Here is an 11,041-nt window from a genome sequence, read left to right as displayed (position 1 = left end):
CTTGAGCTTCGTATCTATCTCATTCTTTGGATCATGCCCTAAAATGAACTCTCCAAATGGATGAACGGTGTGGATACAACACATAGTTCATGGTGTGGCCCACAGAACGTGGTGACGTCACTTCAGTAGCGAAACTCGCTACTGTCGACGCCCACCGACACGGGGGACCCGCTGCAACTAAAAAAAATCGGAAAACCACAGGAATCTCTCTCAGTGGGACGCAGCGCTCTCGTCTCTCTCTGTTGAATCGCTGATTAGGGATTTTCAATTTTCAATCCCCCACAGTGGTCGGACGCGGATTCAAAACTGAAATCTTTAAGTAGGTATCCGAAATCGAAAATCTTTAATTAAAGATTTGAAATGTTAATCGTGCTTTATCATCATCCCTATTCAGGGAAAATGGAGGATTAAGAGAGGTAAGTGTTGATTCCTTTTCTCTTACTTCCTTTTTTTTTATTTTGCGTTTTAATGAATTGGGTTTATTTTTATTTTGTTTTTCGTGGAGATTTGATGGTGGGTTTTTATAGGTCTGATTTTTCTGTTATTTTTGTCGATTTTTCATGTTTTTTTGTTAGAATTTATTGTTGATTGATATTGGGTACCTGAGTTTCATATGGAATTTTGTTGACTCCGACTGTGTTTATTTATTTATATATATAATTTTTTATCTTTTTGGATTTTTAGATGATTGGGAGTGTTTTATTTTAGTTTTTCTATGTAATTTATTCATGGAATTGTTGAAATTATACCGGTTTAAATAGAGCTATCGAGTTCAAGTGAATAATAAAAAAAAAATCTTTTCAAAATGTTGGTGGCAAAAAGATGATAAGCTGTAGCAATTATATCAGTAAGTTTTATAAACAACCTATAAAGGTAAAATGGAGAAATTATTGTGTCGAATTATTCTATAGATTGAGGTGTTATACATATGCAGCAATGGATTTTCTAAAAATGGATCCATGAATAAATTTATATTTGGTTTGGTGGTTTGATTTGTGGAAGTGGGATTCTGTAGATTGAGGTCTTATACATATCTTCAAGTTGATTTTTTAGTAAAGGGTTGTTTGGATGCCTGTAATTTACAGGCTGTGATTAGATGTTGATTTATGCCTGTAAATAATTTACAGGCTGTGTTTAGATGTTGATTTATGCCTGTAATTTATTTATCCTCAACCCACGCACTCACACCACAATCAGATTTCATCACAATGGGTACTGGAACCCATGACCTCATGTTGAAACTCTTGTAAGTCTACCAACCAGGCATCATGAGTAAGGACCCATTTATGCTTGTAAATGATTTAAACCTTTTACACCCTTTTTATTTCCTAAGAAAAGGTGAGATTTCATTTACAGCTTTTGCTTGCTTTTGAATGCCCAGTTATAGGAAATAACCAATTTACAGGCTATCCATACACTGACAACCATTTAAAGCTTAAAGCCAAACCAGACAGGTTGTAAATGATTTCCACATAAATCATTTACAACTTAAACTATTTACAAGCATCCAAAGGACCCTTTATTTTGCACGAACCGTATACCCAGGTGCTGCTAGCACTTCAGCTTTCTCTCACTTGGCTGGCTTTCCCACTTCTGTTTCATTGCCATTTATACCTGATAGCATTTTGAAATTGATGCGTCCCACCTCCAAAGGTACTCTAGTGTAATGAAATGGCATAGTTTCTCTTATTCTTGGTATTGTTTCCTTTTTTATCTTTCTGTTTTAAGACTTGAATGATACTGATATAAACTATCAAGTAAAGAAGAGGGTAATGTTGTTTTGATCCAGGTAGAGAAATACCCTGATTTCAGGTGGTGTAAGGGTAACTCTGCCATGGATAGCTCCAGAGCTTTTAAATGGCTGCAGTACTTGCTACTAAAAAGGAAAGTCACGATCCTTCAAATAATACTCTACATGGCACATGAAAAATGAATTGCATGCCCTATCTGTTCTTGCAACTAATATATAGGAAGTTCATTATTTTCTTCAGCCTTTTTTAATTCCGTTAAAAATATGAAAGTAGCAAACACTTAAGGCTTAGCAAATAAACACAGATAGTACACACATCTATGTTTTGTCAAGCAATTCTAAAACAGAAATCGGTCCCATCTTTATGTTAAGATGACCCAAATGATCTATGTTTTGTCAAGCAATTCTAAAATAGAAATCAGTCCCATCTTTATGTTAAGATGACCCAAATGATGAAAGGGCTTATGGATGTTTTCATATTCCATTAAGTCCCGATGGCTGAATTTAATTACCTGGGCTAGTTGGAGTACTAACCCTGATTGCAGGTTGATGTATTCTCGTTAGGCATTGTCATGTGGGAGATTCTCAGAGAGAGACAAACAGTCAGTGTTTTCAGAACAATTCAGGGTCCAAAGAGGCAGTGATTAGCAAGGTCAATCTATTAGCAATTGAATAGGATTCTATTTTAAATGTGCTAGCTGATTGTGATCTCTCATCCTTCTTTGGGTTGTAATTTGAGGTCTTTCCTCTTGTATTCTTTTCCTGTCTTTTGCAGGCTTTGATAATAAAACTCACGAGGAGCAATGTTGGGCCCCAGATCCCATGGCTTGGCCATCGTTCACTGAAATGTTCAGCTGTTTACGTCTGCGGCCACCCAAAGCAAAGCACAAAATCAGGGAACCAAATGATACCTGCGGGCTTTACTGGCTTCTGATGTTGTCTTTTACATGTGATCTATTCATTTTCCAAATGCATGATATGAAGATGTGTGCCTGTAGTCATAGATTTTCTCCATTTGAAAGGAGGGTTTCCTCCAACATCATGGAATTGATTGTTGTGTATAACTCTCACCAATCAATAGATATACAAACTGGGATTTCAGTATTAATAGTATTGACCTTGCTGGTCGTGGCAGGCCCTGTTTATTTGTCTCTCAGCATTCATTCATTTGGGAGTGTGATCAATCAGTAGGTAAAACTACATCACTCAATTTGAAACTCAGCCCAGGCGAGTTGATGAGAATTCTAGCCAAGTCATTATGAAAACTATGTGAAAAGATAAAATGCTGATTGCAGTATCAGTTGGTAGAAATACCAGACAGTCAGAAGGAAATGGTCTGATTTCCCATTAACACGACCTACACTAAACTTAGATCCTTTAAATTCTCAATGGTACTGATGTTGGATTTTTTTAAATCATGAATATAATTAAGACCTCTTTGGTTGACACAAAAATGATTTAATCTCATTTTATGTGATATCTAATATATATTTATGATTAATTAAAATAAGATGAATTCATGTTCTTAAACATTATAAGTATTCAAAAGTTGTATAGAAAGAGGAATCATGAACAACAATCAGTTACAAATCAGCTCACATGCTGAGATGCTAGCTACATAGGACATCACAACCATTCATTAAGCAGACCCCATCATTAAATTCACCTGGGACAAAAACAAAGCTGGTCGAGTCATCTCTATTAAATCAGGCCGTCAGTTTGGATGGCCTAACTGACAGTGGACCATACTGATTTTTGCACCCAGTGATTTCTTGGTGGGGCTTACTTGATGCATGACTCAAATGTCCTAAAAGCATAAAGTGTGGTCAGTTGCAGGTGAATTCTCCTCATAAAAACAGCGATACAGACACTGAGGGTGCATTTGGATTGCCCATTTAGGTGTGGTATTGGACAGACACTATTATACAGTTACATGGTAGACTGAACTTTCTCAAAATGTCTGGGAACTTTTGAAATTGAGGAATTTGGTGGGCCAGATTGATTGTTCTGAAGCAATATATGTTATGTTCTGTGCAGCAGAAAATCAACAACAATATCAAATAAAACCCATTTGGGTGGACCACACCACAGGGAACAGTGGACATTGAACGCCCACCAGTAAAATCTTCCTAGGGTCCACCATAATGTTTATTTGCTATCTGACCTATTGATAAGGTCAAGGAGACATGGATGAAGGGAAAACACAAACAGCAGTTTGATCCAAAACTTTTGTGGCCCCCCAAGAAGCTTTCAATGGTAGGAATTGAATCCCTGTGGTGCATGTGAGATTTGTATCTGCTGCATTTTTGGGACCATGACTTAAAATAAGCTGGCAAAACAGACAGACGGATGGATATACAACACATACATCAAGGTGGGCCCAGTACAGAACCTGTGGCCCCACAAAAATTTCAACGGTGGGTGTTCAATCCCCACTGTTTCCTGTTGAGTGACCCACTTAGATTTCGATCCACTTTTTTTTTTTTTTTAATTATAAAAAAAGTCCCAGTTCCTGCTAGCAAAAGGGATGGACAGGGTGGATTTCTCACGAACATCACAGCGAGCCCCCACCTAGCTTCCCTGCAGTTGGGTGTGGTAGGTAATCCGCGTTCTATGAAAGCCTTTCCCATGAACTTTCCACGATGGAAACTAGGTGGGGACCACTGTGATGTTTGTGAGAAATCTACCCCGTCCATCCGTTTCTCTGTATCATGTTAGAGCAAGGGTCCAAGCATGAGGCAGATCCAAAGCTCAAGTTAGCTGCACGACAGGAGAGAGTAAGGAATAATGTCCACCATTAAAACATTGTGGGACCACATAAGTTTTACATCAGGTAATATTTTTGCATTTTCAGTTCATTCAGTTGGAATAAACTTACTAACGGTATGGATGGCATATAGACGTCATGGTGGACCAAAAAGGGTTTACACATTTCAATAATAACAATTTCCTTACCCACTTTTTCGTGTCACGGCCCTATCATAATTAAAAAACATTACGGTGGGCCCCATCTGGCAAGTGCCAGTTTCTGCTGTCCCAACAAAATTTGCACATAGAGAGAAGACACTGACAGTGGACGCGGATTAGCGGCTGGCTATTGAAGTTAAGTCACCAAGTTCTGTGGCCCTACCATGATGTATGTGTTATATCCACACCGTCCATCCATTTTGAGACGTCATTTTGGGCATAAGTCAAAGGATAAGATGAATCGAAAGCTCAAGTGGACCCCACCACACAGAACAATAGAGATAGTGATACCAACATTTGAAACCTTCCTACCACCACCGTGATGTTTTTTTTTTTTTTTTTTTTAAAGATCCAAACTGTTCATAAGTTAATACAGACGTAAACGGATGAAAAACACAAATATCAGCTTGATAGAAAACTTAAGTAGCCCCCAAGAAGTTTTAATAGTAGGCGTTCAATCCTCACTGTTTTCCATCGTGTGTCAACTTGAGCTTTGGATTTGTTTACTTGGCTAATGCCTTAAAATGATCTCTCCAAATGAATGGATGGTGCATATACAATACATACATCATAGTGGGGCCCACACATCTTAGTGACGCAACTTCAGTAGCAAATCTCACTACTACGCTGTCAGTAGCTAATCCGAGTCCATGACCAGCTGATTTTATACTTAAAATTTGGACTACCAGCTGTTGTATTTTAAACCATCTATTAATAACCATAGATTGGGTGGTTAGGATTCCTTGATAAGTCTTATTTATATGTATGCACGATAGAAAGCAACGTGATTTCGCAATCACACCATATGCTGGCCATGGATTTTTTTTTTTATAATCTTTTATAAGAATCAGACTTTTGAATGATTTCTTCACGACTTTTTATTTCCGTAACAAAAGTATCCCTCGACCATGACTTGTGACTGTACCTTTGGGGCCGGATTAGGTGTTACCACTTACCACTAACACCTTAGTGGGTGTTACACTTACCACGTGGGTACCACCTTGATTAAAATTTTGTATATCTATGCTATTCATCCGTTTTCTGATTTTATTTTAACACTTGATCCAAAAATTTAATTAGATATAAATCTCAATTGGACCACAAAACTGGAAAGAGTGGTGAATGACCATTAAAAGTTTTTTGTAGGCTACAGAAGTTTTTGATCAAGCTGATCTTTAGATTTTATCTTCATCCAAGTCTGGTTGACCTTATCAACGGCTTGGATAGAAAATATACATTACGATGGGCATTACCGTGGGTCTTAGTACGTTTTTAATAGTGGACGTTCAATTACCACCGTTTTCTTTGGTTTGGCTCACCTGAGATTTGGATCTTCTTAGGTCTTAGGATAAGTTCCTGAGCTGAAACAACGGATGCAAGGCGTGGATATACAACACACTGATTAAGGTGGGCCCCACATGGTAGGGGTAGCAACCACTTAGGTGTTACCCGGGTAACACCTAATCCGCTCCTCATGATGAATTGATTATTCGATAATGAAATACTGATTTTGATTGGATACACGAAGCATAGAGTTTTATCTGATTTTGTCTTTCCAATTTGGAACACTTACCAAATTACTCTCGACCATCCATTTGATATCCATTAACAGGATAGCTAGGATTACTAGATTTGTATAATTTTAGAGATGGTCTACATCCACAATTGGAACCGCAATTTGGACGGAGTGACCCATGTACTTCCAATTTTAAAACTGTGATCAGCCATCGTGGGAATCAGGTTCCGGGCCACGCCCAACAATTAGCGGCCCTGGCCCATGTAGTTGTGGAAGTGAGATGTATGGTACGGTGTCTTGGCACGTGTGGGATGAATCCTTTGGGTGAGTATTGATGAGTGGGCCCACTTTTGCCCAGGCCTACCGAACCGGTTATCAGTGTAGCCAAAGTGGCCCATTTGGGTCCGTTTGAATTTTGATACCATGAATGCCACGTGTCCAGTGAATCTAGGGTCATCAAGAATCATGCAATGGAGTTGATGATCGAATAGTATATTTAGGTAGAGGGTTTGTAAAAGCGGGGTCCATTGTTCATTATCATCTGTCGATCTGGTGGACCATAATATGTATAGGTCACTCCTAATGTATCATGCACGTCCATAATTATGGTGAGCAATGGGTGTTTTCATTATTTACAGAATAAGATATATCTCATGCCTATTCAGAATATAACATGCCAGTCCATAATTATGGTGAGCAATGACATAACTAACGACCAAAAAATAAAAAATTAAAAGCTCTTGAATAAAAATATTTGAAGAGTAGGTGCTGTTTTGTCGATGGCTCAAGTAGCCATATGACAATGACTCATGTAATTATATCATTTTCTCTAATATTATGAAATTTATATACTTTATTATAAGAAAAATTAACTTACAAGTACACATCTAATGATTCTAATACACTATGTTGGATCTTTTAAGATTTGTTAATCTAACATGTACATATAAGTAAAATTAAGCTTTTTGTATTGTCATAGTTCATGAGGTATTATCTTATTATTAATATTATTATTATATAATGATAAGGTGAATGCTGCTGGCGTGACTAGAGCTGGGCATCGGACCGAGTCGAATCGGATTGGACCCAACTCGACCAGGTCCGAGTTCTACATCGCCTGACCGGAACTCGGTCAGATCCGGGACCGAGTCCAGATCCTCAGACCCAATCCGATCCTAAATCCTGCTGACCTGAACCGATCCGAGTTCGACTCGGTCAGGAAAACCGAGTCGGAGCGAGTTGGGCAAAGTTCAGACCGTTCATTTTTGCCAATGGTGTGGAAATCATTATTCTCACTGTTTCTTATGGTGAGATCTACTTGATTGATAGATATACTTAAAATTTAGCATTAATCCCTCAAATGATCGGAAAAAACTGATGGACGGTGTGGATAAATCAAAAAAATTAAGATGGCCCCCCACATAGTTTACTCAATGGATACAATATCCCATTGCGAAATCAGCTTCTCGAAGAAGCTTTGTACGAAGGGCAGCGGAGTATGGTAAGCGTACTGAGTAAACTCCGTGGGCCCCAGTGGCATTCATGCATTTTATCCACTCCGTCCATCTCTTTTGAAACATAATTTTAGAGCATTACCCCAAAAATGGAGTACATCCAAACTTCAGAAGGACCACACCACCGGAAACAGTGTGAATTGAACATCTACCGTTGAAAAATTCTCGGTGACAACAGAGGGTTTAGATCAAGCTGATATTTGTGTTTTCCCTTCATCCATGTGTTCTGATCTTATGAATAGGTTGGATGACAAATAAACATCATTGAGGGCTTAGAAAATTTTCAACGGTTGAAATCAATACTTCCACCTTTTTCAGTGGTATGGTCCACCTAAGTTTTGTATATGCATCAATTTTGGGTTGAACCCATAAAATGATCCGGCAAAACGAATGGACGGCGTGGATGAACTACATGCATTTGCGGTGGGCCCAACTGAGTTTACTCAGAATGATGAGAGTGTCCAAGAAATATAGCCTAATATAGGCTATGTAGCTAAACCAGCTATACGTACCTGCTCTAGGTACGTGGCGTGTGAGGACGAGCACTGACGCTCCTCGAGCTCCGAGTTGTACGAACGGTTCAAAGGAGATCAAAGTTTTATCGGCCCCACAGTGATGTATTTTTATATCTACATCGTTCATCTATTTGTAGAGATCATTTTAGAGTATTATCCAAAAAAAAAATTTATGTCCAAAGATCATCTGGACCACACCATTACAAAGCAGCGGAGATAATGATTTTCACCATTAAACAATATGTAGATCCGCATAACGTTTCTTTTCCATCCAATCTGTTCCATCCAATCTGTCCATAAGGTCACAAAGACCTGAATGAAGAGGAAAAGAAAATTATATTGATTCAAAACTTCTGTTAACCCAAAAAGAGCTTCAATGGTGGACGTTCAATCCCCACTGTCGTCCGTAGTGTGGTCCACTTAATAGTTAGATCTGACTTTCTTTTTTTCCTCAAGCATTAATAAAATATTGCCAAATGAATGGACGGTTTGGATATAACACATACCTCGTGATCAGACCCACAAATCTCACTGACGTTACACCAGCTAATCTGCTTCGTATACCACCCGATCCGCTTCCGTCAGTTTGGGCCTGACTGACAAGACGATAGCCTGTAAGCACCTCCTTCCGCCAACCATCCTTCAACGAATCGGATTGCGTACTGAGTAAACTTTGGCGGGCCCACCGTGAATGTATATGATCTATCCACGCCATCCATCCGTTTTTCCATCTTATTTTAATAGTTGAGACCAAAATTTAATCATACCCAAAGATCAAATGGACCATATCAAAGGAAAAAGTTGGAATAATGATTTCCACCGTTGAAACCTTTTTAGGGCCACGGTGATGTTTATTTCTCATCAAACCTGTTCATACGATCACACAGACACGGATGAAGGGAAAAAAACAAATACAAGATTGATCCAACACTTCCGTGGCCCCCAAGAAATTTTCAACGGTAAATATTCAATTCACACAGTTTCCTGTGGTGTGGCCCATTTGAGGTCTATATATGCTTCATTGTTTTGGTCAAGCCTTAAAATTATCTGATAAAATAGATGAATAGTGTGGATAAAATACATAAATCATGGTGGACCCCACAGAATTTACTCAGTAAGCTTAGGGTGCTGAGTTACGCAGTACACTGTCCGCTTCCCTTCTTCAATCAACGCTGCTGGGACTCTCTCTCCTGTACGCAGCTACACACCATTTCAAGCCTCTGAACCCAACGGCAGAAAATGACGGATTTGATCTACCAGAAGACAAACAGCTAGCCTTCTTCTTCAACAAAAAGAGAGAGGCGTATATATAGACAGATAAATATATATAAAGAGAGAGTTGGGTTTTTTGGCGCCGAATGAAAAAGCTAGGCGGTAAAATTTTTGTTTTTCGAAAATATGCGTGGGTGGTAAATCTTTAAAGAGAAAGAGAATTTTGCAAAAATAAAGAGATGTGTACATCCCGGGTCGAGTCGGGTTGGGTCGGTTCGGACCCTTTCGGTCCGGGTTTTCGGGTCGGTTCTGTCCGGATACACTACTATCCGAACCCAATCCGAAAAAAGATCGGATATAGATTTACAGACTCGATCAGGCCGATCTAGGCCGTCGGTTCTGTTCGGAGCGATACCGAGTCGGGTCGGATCGGGTCGGACTCACCGGATCGGGTCCAATATGCCCACCTCTAGGCGTGACGCTCCCAGCCTATCTGTCCCGCCTTGGTGGGGGAGAGAGAGGAGTATAGGTGTTATTTGTGCTCGTCACGGTGCGATTTGTATGTTATTTGTTTGACCAAACTTTGCTTCCTTGGTTGTGCAATAACTTTTTAAGGGGGTGAAAATGGTACATTTAAGTATTTTGGAGTCGCCATTGGCCGATTAGGCTTGATTTTATCCAAGGTCAGCTAAGGTAATAGACCTACTTGAGAGTTTAGAGAATCATGAAATTCTCCGACTTAAATGACTCCTGTGATTGGCTCGTAACTATGGAGATCTGGGTAAGAGCCTTGGTTATAAGAGAAGAAGATATTAGGTACCATTTCCTGCCACTAGGTGCAATCTTTACCTTAAGAGATGCATGACTATTACGGAAATATGATATTTGCAAATGTATCAATCATGTACCCATGCTTCCCATAATCCTATGAGAAGGTAGGGTGGGCCAAAAAAAAAAAAAAAACACAAGAGATTGATTCTAACCTTACTTCACAGAGTTGAAAGACGCTATGCAGACAAACAGAATAAAAATAAAGACAATAAATAAAGAGTAATGCAAAATGAGGATTAGTGTTGGCTACAATGAAATGTGCAGAATGAACCGTGTTGTCAGCTTAACTAAGATGTGAGAAAGAAAAAGGAAAGTCAAATACAACTTTTGAATTAAAATGGATAGTCAAGTGTTCGTAATCCTAACCCTACTCTTGAATTAACTGGCTTTCATTGGTGGACAAATTTCTTTGTTATTAGCTCAAGGGGAACAGAATCTAGTTTGTTTTAGGTGGTAGGGTTCCCTCCTAGGGAGTACTAGGCTTGTTGGGGTCCTATGCTATCCCTTCTCTTAATCTCTTTATCTTCTCTAATTTGTACCCACAGGTAGTTGAGTTTGAATTTATAGGCACAAAAACCGTTGGCCATTGGGGAGCCAACTAGACACTTGGCAAGAATTTTCCATGCAAGATCTATCAAAGGGCATCTAAATCTTTGTTCGGTGAAAAGTGGAGCCAGGTGGTCATTGGCTGTAGTTAGTTGATGGTGTGCTTCCCTTACTTTGGTCCAACGGTCGC

At 39.2% G+C, this 11,041-nt stretch overlaps 1 long non-coding RNA gene across 1 annotated transcript; it reads left to right on the top strand.

Moving 5' to 3' along the window:
- The first annotated feature begins 296 nt into the window (after positions 1 to 296).
- On the top strand, positions 297 to 3,280 carry LOC131220820 (uncharacterized). The gene is made up of 2 exons (XR_009158843.1): positions 297 to 416; positions 2,886 to 3,280. It is a non-coding gene; the product is annotated as an uncharacterized LOC131220820 (long non-coding RNA).
- Positions 3,281 to 11,041: the final 7,761 nt, after the last annotated feature.

This window comes from Magnolia sinica, chromosome 12 (genome assembly GCF_029962835.1).
Source record: "Magnolia sinica isolate HGM2019 chromosome 12, MsV1, whole genome shotgun sequence".
NCBI classification, from domain to species: Eukaryota; Viridiplantae; Streptophyta; class Magnoliopsida; order Magnoliales; family Magnoliaceae; genus Magnolia; species Magnolia sinica.
This window is presented reverse-complemented; position numbering and strand designations above follow the sequence as displayed.